The 15,000-nt window shown below is 53.6% G+C and overlaps 2 non-coding genes and 1 pseudogene across 2 annotated transcripts; all 3 read right to left on the minus strand.

Moving 5' to 3' along the window:
• Window positions 1–6,125: 6,125 nt before the first annotated feature.
• Window positions 6,126–9,100, minus strand: LOC126301198 (large subunit ribosomal RNA; annotated as a pseudogene).
• A 188-nt stretch (window positions 9,101–9,288) lies between these two features.
• On the minus strand, window positions 9,289–9,443 carry LOC126301220 (5.8S ribosomal RNA). The gene has a single exon (XR_007552985.1). It is a non-coding gene; the product is annotated as a 5.8S ribosomal RNA (ribosomal RNA).
• A 361-nt stretch (window positions 9,444–9,804) lies between these two features.
• LOC126301146 (small subunit ribosomal RNA) lies at window positions 9,805–11,697 on the minus strand. Its single transcript, XR_007552932.1, has one exon. It is a non-coding gene; the product is annotated as a small subunit ribosomal RNA (ribosomal RNA).
• Between the last annotated feature and the right edge of the window lie 3,303 nt (window positions 11,698–15,000).

Consider the following 15,000-nt stretch of genomic DNA (forward strand, 5'->3'; position numbering starts at 1 on the left):
CCGATGGAGATACACAGGATATGGGCCGTGTCCTGTTAGAAAGTGTACAATGCCTTGAGAGGGGACGAAGTGTTTCATACGTATTCTTTCCTGAATACTTGGAAGGAGGTCATAGACACGCCTTCCTGTATCGGATGTATCCCATTGTTGTTGCCAGAGATTGATCGTTTTTTGTTTAATTTCTTTTACATTGTTGAGGTGTTCACCCATTATTAATGTGACTTGTTGGTGTTCTCGTTTGGAAAGCCAGTACATTGCAGCCTGCTGTCTGATTAACAGATCTAAAGGGCAGAGTCCCATGATTAGACACAGTGCCTCTGTGGGTGTTGTACCAAATGCGCCTACACACCTTAGTATTACGTTGCGCTGTATCCTTCTTACCATAGTGGCAGGCTTGACCTGAGTGAGTTTGTGGGCCCAGGCACTGGAGCCGTATCCCACGATTGGTACCAAAACACAGTTATTATACATTTTTGTTGCAATCGGAGGGAGATGGAAACGCCGTTGGGCTATACTTATTAATTTGTTTAGTACTGCCAGAGCCTTAGAGGCAACGTGATTTATGTGTGGGATGTAGCTCCAGGCTTCGTCTATGAAGACGCCCAAGTACTTTGCAGCGCGTGTTCTTGCGACTATACGGTTATTTAACCTTATAATAGGATCTCTGGCTAGTCTGCCTTTTAACAAGATGATACTTGATTTTTGAGGCGCGATTTCCAGTTTTGAACTTTGACACCATTGTATCAGAATTTCGGATACATGGGCCGCTCTTGTCTCAATCTCGGCACGGCTGTCGCCCTCAACGAGAACGAGGAGGTCGTCTGCATACGCCACGACTCCTAATGTCATGTTGTTCCTTTCTAGTGTTTCCAGTAATGGGTCCATATTCACGTCCCAAAACAAAGGGCCGCACACAGAACCCTGCGGACAGCCCTTTGAGATGTTCTTAGACACCACGACACCAGGAGCCGTGATTCTGGCGACTCTGTTTCTGCAGTAGTCCTTCAGACAACCATATAGCGCCGCCGGGCATTCCAATTCTCGAAGTCGAGAAAAGAGCGCCGGCCACCACAGATTGTCGAAGGCACCCGAAATATCCACCATAACTCCGAGGACGTACTTCCGCGTGGATGAGTGTACAATACTTACGACTTTGTTGATAGCGTCAGATGTTGACTTCCGAGCTCGGAATCCGTATTGCGAATCACTCATTCCACGTAGGACTCTATGACTAGACAGTCTAGAGACCAGCAGCTTCTCAAATGTCTTTCCCAAGACGTCCAGGAGACAGATAGGTCGGTAGGATTTGGGCATCATTGGATCCTTATCAGGAGCCTTTTTGATAATAATAACTTCTGCCGTCTTCCAGCAGGTTGGGAAGACCTGTGTTTCCATACATCTGTTGTAAATTTTCGTAAGGCCCGGAGCCAGTTTGTTTGCAATGCATTGCAGAACTTCTGCAGGAATTGCATCCGGCCCCGGGGCCTTGCACTTTGCAAAGGAGCGAATAGCTGCCTTCACTTCCTCGATGGAGTAGGGGTACACCTGTACGTTGTTGTGGTAGTGTAGCTGGTCTTGCCGTCTTATTTCCTGCTGCATCTCGGTGTCTGTGTCAGGTCGATCGTCTGGGAGGAGCACCCTCAGTAGCTCCTCAGCGGTCTCTGACCAGTCCTGTGTCATTCTGTCTGTGTCACCGACTCGTACAGTCGAGAGATGCATTGGTGAATGGATTTTTTCTCTTACTATTTTGTACGGTGTACCCCATGGATCCAAAGTCAGGTGAGACTTTACAAAATCCTCCCAGCTCCGCTGGCGGTGTTGTCTGAGAGTTTCTTTGAAAAGCCATTTCCTTCTCCTATACTGGGCAAGATGGTAGTGCCGTTCCTCCTGGGTGAAGGACCTTTGATAGCTGCTTCGTGCTCTTCTCATAGACTGCCTGAGCCGGGTAAGCTCTGGAGTCCATGGAGAAGTCGCTTTTCGTATGAAGCGCCTTCGCGTCGGTATCGCCGCGGCCAAAGCCGCCCTGATTGAGACAATTAAGGCCCCTACGGCTTCCTCTACTTCAAAAGGACCGTCTCCCAGCTCCGGAGGATGAAACTCCGCCTCCAACAGGTCCCAGTCTGCTCTCCCGTAGTCATACTGCATTGTCCACCCCTCTAGCACATGCTCCCCTTGTGATGCTATTGTAAATTCAATAGCGTTGTGATCACTGGTGGTTATGTTGTCGTTGACCTGCCAATTTTGGATATTGTTTACAATGTTTGTCGTGCAGAGCGTGACATCAATAGAGGATGCTGCCCCAGCTCTGCTCCTGTAGGTAGGAGGGTTGCCGGGGAGATTGACAACATTTAAATTATGTTCCATAATTATGTCTTCCAGTGCCAGTCCTCTTTGATCTTGAACTTGACTGTGCCATAGGGGGGATTTTGCGTTACTGTCCATTGATATTATAATTGCTTTGCCTGCTAGGGCTCGCAATACTGTAGATAACTGCCCAAGATAAATATTGATTGGATCCCTGTATTGACAATATATATTAATTATGTACCAAGATGTATTATAAAAGTTTATCTCCACAACTGTTACATGGGAAGTGCAATACTGTGTCAAGACAGTGGTTTTGATTAACTTGTTGTAGATGACAATTGCTGACATGGGGTTTGGACCCATTGATATTACCTGGGCAGTGACGGGAAAGCCTGTGACCTTGCCGGAGGCAGAGCCTGGCTCTTGAATTAACATAACATCGATATTTTTCTCTTCCGCTATCTTTCGGAGCTCCTGAGTTACAAGGGAGCTCCTCATAGCATTTATTTGTAAGACTTTTATCTTAATCCGGGTGTCTGGTGTAGAAATGGCTGTCAGGCCATACCTGGGCAGGATCAAAACCAATCCTGCCGTGCATCTTGACCATGTTTTTGTAGGTCTTGTCGATATCGAACTCCCGACCCCGTCTGATATATAATTTTGACACTAGGTCTTGTAATTTTTCAAAGTCTGTGGGAATGTTTAACGCAGCGAGATGAATACAGTCTGCATCCTCCAGTGCCGGGAACGTGACCTTCTCTCCGCGAGGATGCCCGACCCTCACCAGCTGCCTCAGAGCCGCGTTTAGGGCTGTGGGTTCCTCCAGTCTTGACAGTCTTAACGTTTCCTCACAAATGGTGTATGTGTCTCCTGGTGGACACTGAGTGTACATTTTTCCAACTTGAATTGTTTCGACATCCTCTTGCGTCATTTTTGGAGTCTGCTGGTGCTCTGCTGCAGAGACTGGCGCGGCAGCCGACGACGACTCCGCCCCCGAGGACGAGCGGGAACCCCCGCTCCCGACGGATGAAGCCGCCCCGCCGGTCACCGCCGCCTCCCGGAAGCCTGGATGACCCCTCCCTGTAGCCAGGAAACCCCCGACCTGACAGGAGAAATCCGTCGACTCCGGCCGCTCTGTCGGAACAGGAAGTGTATAGGTCTCTCCCTCCTTGCGCGTGAGAAAGCCCCCACTCTGTGAAGAGGTAGACTCCAAGTTGGTCTGCTCGGTCGCCGGATCACCTGGAGGACTCCTCCTAATGGCCAGGAAGGACCCAACCTGGCAGGAGAAGTCCCGCATCTCCGGTCGCACGTCTGGAACTAAGACAGAATAGACCTGCCTCTCCTCCTCTCGCTCGTTGACCACCGAGGGCAGAGATTCCTGTGATTCCTTGAGCTTCCGCCACCGACCTGCATCTCGCAACTGCTTGCTAGGTGATTTTCGAGTGACTCTATAGCGCGTTGCCATAGTCTGTCCTCTGTATGAGCCGCTGTATCATTATTTTATAGGTTGCACACTCCTTACCAGGAGTGTTGCAGGTGCGTTTCCGGTATTTACAAGGGATGCAGGTGGGCGTTTCTCTGTCGCACTTTGTTTTGTCATGCTTTTCGCTTCCACAATTCCCACATACTGGGTTTAGGAAGCTACAGTATTTTGCAACATGTCCGTAATCGTGACATTTGGTACATTTAGCAAGGGCTGTATAGTCCTTGACGGATATTGCATTATAGCCTACGTATAATCTATTGGTTGTAATGATCTGTTTACGCAATTCCGGTGACACTTCAATGGCATGGTGCACAGTGTTTCGGTCACGAGGACCTGCCTTGAAGCGGACCTTGAATTGTTCTGTGAATTCTTCGCGAGTCATTTTGTCCTCAAAATTCTGTGCGTAAACACAGTCAGCCACGTCGTCCTGGGTCATATATGATGGTACGTCGTACATCATCATAAGTGGCCTTCGCTTTCTGGGCTTTTCGCATGTAAATGACTCCTGAATTTTAGTATTGTTCATTAGTTTGTCACTGTCCTCAGTAGAGGCCAGTTCGACTATCAATACGTTTTTTGTAGTCCTGATCTGATTTATTTTGATCTTATCTACTCTAGGGTTTATACTCTTTTCAAACTTGGCTTTTGCCGTCTTGACATCGTCCCCTTTCTTAGGCTTTATGAAGACTGTTGGGACAGCCTTCTGTACGTTCTGCTTTATCGTATCTTGCACCGTGCGTTTTATTGTGATTGGTGCTGCCGCAACTGCAGCATAAGACTTCTGGGGCTTTGCCGCCTCTTTTCTAAGGCGGTCATTTTCCGCCTTTATCTCTTCATATTGCCCCTCGAGCTTGGCATGCGCCAAAGCCCAGTTGGCAACTTCTTCTTTGATCACCCGAATTTGATCTGCGGTGATCTTTCCATGTTTAACGCTTCGGTCTAGAAGCCGAAGAAAATGCGCGTGTCGCTCCATGACGGAGACGTTTGATCTTGCATCGAATGGAGCGTCTTGCTCCGGTAGCGCCGTATCACTCTCCACGTTTTCTGCCATCATTGATTGAATTGAAGAGTGATAAATTGGAGGCCCGTCTCTTACCCCGGACCGGCCTCTCTGGCATGGGGGGGGGCAAATTGCAGCTCGCTCACCAGTCCCGCCCCTTGACCAAGAGCTTTAAGAGCTGCTGGGTTTAGCACGCCGTTTCCAGCGCACTAGTCCCCTTCCACAACCACATCACTGGGGATTTCACCCGTCCCTCCCCGGCAAATGCCCACCGCATTCCGGAGAGGCGGATTCACCTCTCGGCCTTCGCCCCCTACTCGGCCGAGTTCCCACCTAAAGGCCAAGAACCCAGTCCTACCCAGGTGCTGGGTCGGTCCCCCAGACTTTCGGGGGTCTGGCCCCATCTAACCTAGCCGGGGACATGTCACCATGCCCCGGCTTGACGGAGCATGTCCGGGACATCCCGTTCACGGCGATGAGCCTTTGCCGGCTCGGGCCGTGATCCCTCCCCAGCGAATGTGGACGTGGGGTTTGCAGAGCTGAGATGTTGTTTGCCCTGCGAGGGACAGATCTTGTGTCCCTTGCGACGCAGCTTCCCCTGCGCCATGCACCCTTTGCTTTCGCCTTGGGTTGGGGGACCATTTAACGTCGTCCAGGACGTGAGGAACTGCAGCAGCCAGACCGCAGGGCCCCAGGATCGTCGTGAGACTTACCCTCATACCCTCGCCCAGCCGCCGCGCTCAACTCAGGAGAGACAGGTGGTGTGTCTCTCGTTACGCAGCTTCCCCTGCGCCACGCACCCTTTGCTTTCGCTTGGGTTGGGGGCACTTAACGTCTTGCCGCGACGGGAGTTTTACGTCCTACCTTGACACACGACAACCCTCACAAATCCACAGCCCAGAGATGTTGAAGGTGGTAGCTGGGTCTTATATTGTGGAGTTTGACATCATCGAGACGGTGCGGCACTCAAGCCCGAGTTACGTTCCCCAGGGGGGTCTCCACACGTACCGGGGGATCATGACCGACCATGTCTCACCCACCGCTTTTGCTAATTAACGGTGGGCCAGTGCGGACCGTGAGGATTGCACCCAGTTAAGGGCTAGCCGTTTAACGTCATGCATGGACGGCCCATCCCGTGTTAGCTTCGCCCCATCTAAGGGGGTTACTGAGCCAGAGAGCCACGACAAGGCCACGAGATTGGACATTACGGTCCCCGCCCCACTCAGGTTCCTCTGAGCCCCGACGCGTTCGTTGACTTCAGGGAATCAGAGGGTCTCCTGGCGGTTTTAACCCAGTTATGGGAGGCAACACACCTCCCCCAGGTGGCGCTGCGCAGACCGCTTTTCTCTGTAGATAGGGACAGCGGGAATCTCGTTAATCCATTCATGCGCGTCACTAATTAGATGACGAGGCATTTGGCTACCTTAAGAGAGTCATAGTTACTCCCGCCGTTTACCCGCGCTTGCTTGAATTTCTTCACGTTGACATTCAGAGCACTGGGCAGAAATCACATTGCGTCAACACCCGCTAGGGCCATCGCAATGCTTTGTTTTAATTAGACAGTCGGATTCCCCCAGTCCGTGCCAGTTCTGAGTTGATCGTTGAATGGCGGCCGAAGAGAATCCGCGCACCCGCGCGCCCCCGGAGGAGCACGCTAAGGCGGACGCGGCCTCGCAGCAAGGAAGATCCGTGGGAGGCCAAGGCACGGGACCGAGCTCGGATCCTGCACGCAGGTTGAAGCACCGGGGCGCGAACGCCGCGCAGGCGCGCGCATCCTGCACCGCCGGCCAGCACGAGGCCAACCAACGGCGAGAGCAGACCACGCCCGCGCTAAACGCCCGCACTTACCGGCACCCCTACGGCACTCACCTCGCCCAGGCCCGGCACGTTAGCGCTGACCCACTTCCCGACCAAGCCCGACACGCCCCGATCCTCAGAGCCAATCCTTATCCCGAAGTTACGGATCCAATTTGCCGACTTCCCTTACCTACATTATTCTATCGACTAGAGGCTCTTCACCTTGGAGACCTGCTGCGGATATGGGTACGAACCGGCGCGACACCTCCACGTGGCCCTCTCCCGGATTTTCAAGGTCCGAGGGGAAGATCGGGACACCGCCGCAACTGCGGTGCTCTTCGCGTTCCAAACCCTATCTCCCTGCTAGAGGATTCCAGGGAACTCGAACGCTCATGCAGAAAAGAAAACTCTTCCCCGATCTCCCGACGGCGTCTCCGGGTCCTTTTGGGTTACCCCGACGAGCATCTCTAAAAGAGGGGCCCGACTTATATCGGTTCCGCTGCCGGGTTCCGGAATAGGAACCGGATTCCCTTTCGCCCAACGGGGGCCAGCACAAAGTGCATCATGCTATGACGGCCCCCATCAACATCGGATTTCTCCTAGGGCTTAGGATCGACTGACTCGTGTGCAACGGCTGTTCACACGAAACCCTTCTCCGCGTCAGCCCTCCAGGGCCTCGCTGGAGTATTTGCTACTACCACCAAGATCTGCACCGACGGCGGCTCCAGGCAGGCTCACGCCCAGACCCTTCTGCGCCCACCGCCGCGACCCTCCTACTCGTCAGGGCTTCGCGGCCGGCCGCGAGGACCGGCCATGACTGCCAGACTGACGGCCGAGTATAGGCACGACGCTTCAGCGCCATCCATTTTCAGGGCTAGTTGCTTCGGCAGGTGAGTTGTTACACACTCCTTAGCGGATTCCGACTTCCATGGCCACCGTCCTGCTGTCTTAAGCAACCAACGCCTTTCATGGTTTCCCATGAGCGTCGATTCGGGCGCCTTAACTCGGCGTTTGGTTCATCCCACAGCGCCAGTTCTGCTTACCAAAAGTGGCCCACTTGGCACTCCGATCCGAGTCGTTTGCTCGCGGCTTCAGCATATCAAGCAAGCCGGAGATCTCACCCATTTAAAGTTTGAGAATAGGTTGAGGTCGTTTCGGCCCCAAGGCCTCTAATCATTCGCTTTACCGGATGAGACTCGTACGAGCACCAGCTATCCTGAGGGAAACTTCGGAGGGAACCAGCTACTAGATGGTTCGATTAGTCTTTCGCCCCTATACCCAGCTCCGACGATCGATTTGCACGTCAGAATCGCTACGGACCTCCATCAGGGTTTCCCCTGACTTCGTCCTGGCCAGGCATAGTTCACCATCTTTCGGGTCCCAACGTGTACGCTCTAGGTGCGCCTCACCTCGCAATGAGGACGAGACGCCCCGGGAGTGCGGAGGCCGCCGCCCCGTGAAGGGCGGGGAAGCCCCATCCTCCCTCGGCCCGCGCAAGGCGAGACCTTCACTTTCATTACGCCTTTAGGTTTCGTACAGCCCAATGACTCGCGCACATGTTAGACTCCTTGGTCCGTGTTTCAAGACGGGTCGTGAAATTGTCCAAAGCTGAAGCGCCGCTGACGGGAGCGATTATTCCGCCCGAGAGCATCCCGAGCCAACAGCGGCGCGGGTCCGGGGCCGGGCCAGGTAGGTCCGTCATCCGGGAAGAACCGCGCGCGCTTGCCGGGAGCCCGAGCGCCCAAAGGGGCGAATCGACTCCTCCAGATATACCGCCGAGCAGCCAGCCAGGACACCGGGGCTCTGCCCAACAGACGCGAACCGAGGCCCGCGGAAGGACAGGCTGCGCACCCGGGCCGTAGGCCGGCACCCAGCGGGTCGCGACGTCCTACTAGGGGAGAAGTGCGGCCCACCGCACACCGGAACGGCCCCACCCCGCGGCGAGTGGAAAGGCAACCGGACACGACCCCGCCGCGGATTGCTCCGCGCGGGCGGCCGGCCCCATCTGCCGAGGGCGGGGGCCAGTGGCCGGATGGGCGTGAATCTCACCCGTTCGACCTTTCGGACTTCTCACGTTTACCCCAGAACGGTTTCACGTACTTTTGAACTCTCTCTTCAAAGTTCTTTTCAACTTTCCCTCACGGTACTTGTTCGCTATCGGTCTCGTGGTCATATTTAGTCTCAGATGGAGTTTACCACCCACTTGGAGCTGCACTCTCAAGCAACCCGACTCGAAGGAGAGGTCCCGCCGACGCTCGCACCGGCCGCTACGGGCCTGGCACCCTCTACGGGCCGTGGCCTCATTCAAGTTGGACTTGGGCTCGGCGCGAGGCGTCGGGGTAGTGGACCCTCCCAAACACCACATGCCACGACAGGCGGCAGCCTGCGGGGTTCGGTGCTGGACTCTTCCCTGTTCGCTCGCCGCTACTGGGGGAATCCTTGTTAGTTTCTTTTCCTCCGCTTAGTAATATGCTTAAATTCAGCGGGTAGTCTCGCCTGCTCTGAGGTCGTTGTACGAGGTGTCGCACGCCACACCGCCAGCCGGCTGTGCACGCTACCGAGAAAGTACCGGTATGCGAACCGCCAGGCGACGGGCGCGCATCGCACGTTTAAGGAGACGCGGCCGGCCACACAGGCGACCACGACACTCCCACGTCTCCGAAGCGGGACAAACGCCGCGCGCTTCAGTATACGTAGCCGACCCTCAGCCAGACGTGGCCCGGGAACGGAATCCATGGACCGCAATGTGCGTTCGAAACGTCGATGTTCATGTGTCCTGCAGTTCACATGTCGACGCGCAATTTGCTGCGTTCTTCATCGACCCACGAGCCGAGTGATCCACCGTCCTGGGTGATCTTTTCCTTTTCAGTCTCCCACTGTCTCTTTCAAGACAGTAGCATTTGCGGGACTGAGGCGTCTGACGGCCCCTGTTCCACTATTTTTTTGTGTCCAACGGCCTCACAGCCGATGGGCGTCGTACGGCTCCACACCGGAGCGGACAGGCACTCGGGCGAACGTCATTCAAAACCGGCGCCAGGCGTCAGGTACCGCAGGCCAGCCGCTCCAGAGCTTCAGCGCTCGTACCACACAACAACAACACTTCCGCTAGTTTTGAGAGGCACGCGTGGTTCCGCACGCGGCGCACGGCCACTGCCGTACAGGTAGCGTGTTGCGCGACACGACACGCACATCGAAAGACATGCAGTCTAGTCGGTAATGATCCTTCCGCAGGTTCACCTACGGAAACCTTGTTACGACTTTTACTTCCTCTAAATGATCAAGTTTGGTCATCTTTCCGGTAGCATCGGCAACGACAGAGTCGATGCCGCGTACCAGTCCGAAGACCTCACTAAATCATTCAATCGGTAGTAGCGACGGGCGGTGTGTACAAAGGGCAGGGACGTAATCAACGCGAGCTTATGACTCGCGCTTACTGGGAATTCCTCGTTCATGGGGAACAATTGCAAGCCCCAATCCCTAGCACGAAGGAGGTTCAGCGGGTTACCCCGACCTTTCGGCCTAGGAAGACACGCTGATTCCTTCAGTGTAGCGCGCGTGCGGCCCAGAACATCTAAGGGCATCACAGACCTGTTATTGCTCAATCTCGTGCGGCTAGAAGCCGCCTGTCCCTCTAAGAAGAAAAGTAATCGCTGACAGCACGAAGGATGTCACGCGACTAGTTAGCAGGCTAGAGTCTCGTTCGTTATCGGAATTAACCAGACAAATCGCTCCACCAACTAAGAACGGCCATGCACCACCACCCACCGAATCAAGAAAGAGCTATCAATCTGTCAATCCTTCCGGTGTCCGGGCCTGGTGAGGTTTCCCGTGTTGAGTCAAATTAAGCCGCAGGCTCCACTCCTGGTGGTGCCCTTCCGTCAATTCCTTTAAGTTTCAGCTTTGCAACCATACTTCCCCCGGAACCCAAAAGCTTTGGTTTCCCGGAGGCTGCCCGCCGAGTCATCGGAGGAACTGCGGCGGATCGCTGGCTGGCATCGTTTATGGTTAGAACTAGGGCGGTATCTGATCGCCTTCGAACCTCTAACTTTCGTTCTTGATTAATGAAAACATACTTGGCAAATGCTTTCGCTTCTGTTCGTCTTGCGACGATCCAAGAATTTCACCTCTAACGTCGCAATACGAATGCCCCCGCCTGTCCCTATTAATCATTACCTCGGGTTCCGAAAACCAACAAAATAGAACCGAGGTCCTATTCCATTATTCCATGCACACAGTATTCAGGCGGGCTTGCCTGCTTTAAGCACTCTAATTTGTTCAAAGTAAACGTGCCGGCCCACCGAGACACTCAACAAAGAGCACCCTGGTAGGATTTAAACGGGGTCCGCCTCGGGACGCGAAAGCACCCCTTCGGCTCGCCCCACCGGCAGGACGTCCCACGATACATGCCAGTTAAACACCGACGGGCGGTGAACCAACAGCGTGGGACACAAATCCAACTACGAGCTTTTTAACCGCAACAACTTTAATATACGCTATTGGAGCTGGAATTACCGCGGCTGCTGGCACCAGACTTGCCCTCCAATAGATACTCGTTAAAGGATTTAAAGGGTACTCATTCCGATTACGGGGCCTCGGATGAGTCCCGTATCGTTATTTTTCGTCACTACCTCCCCGTGCCGGGAGTGGGTAATTTGCGCGCCTGCTGCCTTCCTTGGATGTGGTAGCCGTTTCTCAGGCTCCCTCTCCGGAATCGAACCCTGATTCCCCGTTACCCGTTACAACCATGGTAGGCGCAGAACCTACCATCGACAGTTGATAAGGCAGACATTTGAAAGATGCGTCGCCGGTACGAGGACCGTGCGATCAGCCCAAAGTTATTCAGAGTCACCAAGGCAAACGGACCAGACAAGCCAATCCGATTGGTTTTGATCTAATAAAAGCGTCCCTTCCATCTCTGGTCGGGACTCTGTTTGCATGTATTAGCTCTAGAATTACCACAGTTATCCAAGTAACGTGGGTACGATCTAAGGAACCATAACTGATTTAATGAGCCATTCGCGGTTTCACCTTAATGCGGCTTGTACTGAGACATGCATGGCTTAATCTTTGAGACAAGCATATGACTACTGGCAGGATCAACCAGGGAGCTGCGTCAACTAGAGCTGAGCAGCCGGCCGCCCGGGAGTGTGTCCCGGGGGCCCGCGCGAACACGCAAGCGTCCGCTCAATTATTCTGCAAACAGGAGGAGGCCGAGCTCCCCTGCACGATACACCTCGAAACCCTCTCAGGTCCCGGCGGCGCGCAGCGCCGTCCTAGGTACTTGGTCGGTTTCGAGAGAGGCGCAATCGCCCGGAGTTAGGCGAGTAGACGGTTTTAGTGCGAACACCCTTGCTCCCAACTGAGCTTGCCGCTGCCGACAGAGGCCCGGGAGCGTGCTGTCGTGGCATTGCCGGCGGGAGACAACACGCGCCACCTATGGTGACCGGCAGCTCCAACGCCAGCGCCACACAAGGGCAAAGCCCCACTTGGGTGCAGAAGCGAACTCTCCCAGCACAGCGCACGCGCCAACACGTCCGCACAACTGCGATACAAACCACCTGCGAGAACCGCTGGGGCGACCGAGCAGCAGACGGCGTCGCGGCGCCGAGTGCCAGGCGGCGGCGCATCCTCAACGCACACAGTCCTCAATCAGACCAGCACACTGCAGATGTCCACCGCGCTTCGCACCGGGCTCGGCTGAACCAACTTTGGCCGCCAGGCGCCGCGTGCAGGGTGCGCCGCAGCGTAGCTGCACCGCCTGCCGGGCCCGTCGGCTGGCGCTCCTGCCACTCGGCGCCCCCCACCAGCCGCCTGTTGCGCGTGCGCCCACGCAGCGCGCGGCCAACACGCCGGGCGGCCCCCCTTCACCGGCCGGGAACAGTCCCACCAAGCCACCGCCGCGTATCGCTTCATACCCACATGGACCTAGTCACGTGTGTGGATGTGGCGGGTACCGCTGAAACAACCGGTTAATAGCTGTACCGATCGTCGCCATCACAGATTCACCTCCAGCGTGAACAACCGCTCAACAACGGATTTCCAGTTCATTTGCGTATCTTGGGCAGTAAACGTAGATGTCCACCTACATTTGCGAATTCAACAATTCTTGCATGCCAGGATGTCATGTGTCACGACACGCTACATCAGACCACATACACACTGCGACATGTGCAGAAGAGAACACGTGGAAGGTGGCCCGCGCACGTATGCGATGTCCCTTCCGCGATCCACTGTCAACCGGCATCTGCGGCATGTCCCAGATATGGAACGCGGTCCACCAGGGTAGCACTTTGTGTGAGGCAATACGACAAAGTCGGAATACACGCGTCACTACATCAGACGGCTCACGCTGACCTGACCTGACCTGACCTGACCTGACCTGACTCACCGCACCACCACCCCCAGCGACCCAGGGTGACATACAATGCGTTCGTACGTTCCTCCCACACGCCTCTACGGCGTACCACAGTGCAACCTAGCTGTTATTGGGAGACGAGACAAGTAGCATCGAGCACAACATATGGAAATTGAGATTCGACACCGTTGGGCACAGCCAGCGTACGGTCACACGTATCACACTACTTCACTCTGTACGTAACGACCGATGATCGGTACAGCGTGTGGGTTACGCGTACGACATCAGCGGACAATGGACACAGACCATACCACGACGTACACTGAGGGCGTCGACATCTGAATGCAACTGAACAGCTGCGAGGCTCATTTAACACTCAAACGCCAGACCGACCAGCTTGAGAGGACAGAGACACAAAGAGGGGGACAGAGGGGGGGGGGGGGCGGCGATATAGTCCTATTGCAGTACAATTGACAGTGGATAGCGGGAATATGTGGAAAGTAAGCAACACTCGCAAGACATCTACATGAGGATAACAACGACACCAGAGATTCCGAGCAGTGAACTATGTTAGGCAAAGGGACAACGTGGGTTAGGTTAAGGGACAACGTGGGTTAGGTTAAGGGACAACGTGGGTTAGGTTAAGGGACAACGTGGGTTAGGTTAAGGGACAACGTGGGTTAGGTTAAGGGACAACGTGGGTTAGGTTAAGGGACAACGTGGGTTAGGTTAAGGGACAACGTGGGTTAGGTTAAGGGACAACGTGGGTTAGGTTAAGGGACAACGTGGGTTAGGTTAAGGGACAACGTGGGTTAGGTTAAGGGACAACGTGGGTTAGGTTAAGGGACAACGTGGGTTAGGTTAAGGGACAACGTGGGTTAGGTTAAGGGACAACGTGGGTTAGGTTAAGGGACAACGTGGGTTAGGTTAAGGGACAACGTGGGTTAGGTTAAGGGACAACGTGGGTTAGGTTAAGGGACAACGTGAGTTAGGTTAAGGGACAAATTGAGTTAGGTTAAGGGACAACGTGGGTTAGGTTAAGGGACAAATTGAGTTAGGTTAAGGGACAAATTGAGTTAGGTTAAGGGACAAATTGAGTTAGGTTAAGGGACAAATTGAGTTAGGTTAAGGGACAAATTGAGTTAGGTTAAGGGACAAATTGAGTTAGGTTAAGGGACAAATTGAGTTAGGTTAAGGGACAACTTGAGTTAGGTTAAGGGACAACTTGAGTTAGGTTAAGGGACAACTTGAGTTAGGTTAAGGGAAAACTTGAGTTAGGTTAAGGGACAACTTGAGTTAGGTTAAGGGACAACTTGAGTTAGGTTAAGGGACAACTTGAGTTAGGTTAAGGGACAACTTGAGTTAGGTTAAGGGACAACTTGAGTTAGGTTAAGGGACAACTTGAGTTAGGTTAAGGGACAACTTGAGTTAGGTTAAGGGACAACTTGAGTTAGGTTAAGGGACAACTTGAGTTAGGTTAAGGGACAACTTGAGTTAGGTTAAGGGTCAACTTGAGTTAGGTTAAGGGACAACTTGAGTTAGGTTAAGGGACAACTTGAGTTAGGTTAAGGGTCAACTTGAGTTAGGTTAAGGGACAACTTGAGTTAGGTTAAGGGACAACTTGAGTTAGGTTAAGGGACAACTTGAGTTAGGTTAAGGGACAACTTGAGTTAGGTTAAGGGACAACTTGAGTTAGGTTAAGGGACAACTTGAGTTAGGTTAAGGGACAACTTGAGTTAGGTTAAGGGACAACTTGAGTTAGGTTAAGGGACAACTTGAGTTAGGTTAAGGGACAACTTGAGTTAGGTTAAGGGACAACTTGAGTTAGGTTAAGGGACAACTTGAGTTAGGTTAAGGGACAACTTGAGTTAGGTTAAGGGATAATGTGGTACAACCAGAGTTAGGTTAAGCGATAATGTGGTACAACCACAGTTAGGTTAAGGGATAATGTGGTACAACCACAGTTAGGTTAAGCGATAATGTGGTACAGCCACAGTTAGGTTAAGCGATAATGTGGTACAGCCACAGTTAGGTTAAGCGATAATGTGGTACAGC

Source organism: Schistocerca gregaria, unplaced genomic scaffold (assembly GCF_023897955.1).
Source record: "Schistocerca gregaria isolate iqSchGreg1 unplaced genomic scaffold, iqSchGreg1.2 ptg000045l, whole genome shotgun sequence".
Lineage (NCBI taxonomy): Eukaryota > Metazoa > Arthropoda > Insecta > Orthoptera > Acrididae > Schistocerca > Schistocerca gregaria.